This window comes from Eurypyga helias, unplaced genomic scaffold (genome assembly GCF_000690775.1).
Source record: "Eurypyga helias isolate BGI_N326 unplaced genomic scaffold, ASM69077v1 scaffold40149, whole genome shotgun sequence".
Lineage (NCBI taxonomy): Eukaryota > Metazoa > Chordata > Aves > Eurypygiformes > Eurypygidae > Eurypyga > Eurypyga helias.
In genome coordinates this window covers 5,314-5,535 of record NW_010274668.1, presented here as the reverse complement: position 1 = coordinate 5,535, position 222 = coordinate 5,314, and the positions used below count along the sequence as shown (strand labels likewise).

At 59.9% G+C, this 222-nt stretch overlaps 1 protein-coding gene across 1 annotated transcript in view; it reads left to right on the top strand.

Annotated features, from left to right (window-relative positions):
- LASP1 (LIM and SH3 protein 1) overlaps positions 1-222 on the top strand; it is a gene marked incomplete at its 5' end in the record, with an annotated part of 3,730 nt that overhangs the window by 2,097 nt on the left and 1,411 nt on the right. The gene's annotated exons all lie outside the window — the stretch shown is intronic.

The window sequence follows — 222 nt, the reverse complement described above, 5'->3', positions numbered from 1 at the left end:
GGGCTGGGGGGCGGGGGGGCACATCCTAAAAGTGCTTTTGCTCCATGCTCCTGCAGTCTGGGGGCTTGGGAGCCTGGTCTTGGATCTCATCCCAGCTGGAAGGAGTTGTGTGTCTTGCTCGTAGGACACTTAAACGTCTTCCCTTTCCATGCCACAATCCAGGGGCTGAGGAAATATCCCTGGGGAGATGGGTGGGGGGCACTGCAGGGGCTGTCAGGCCTC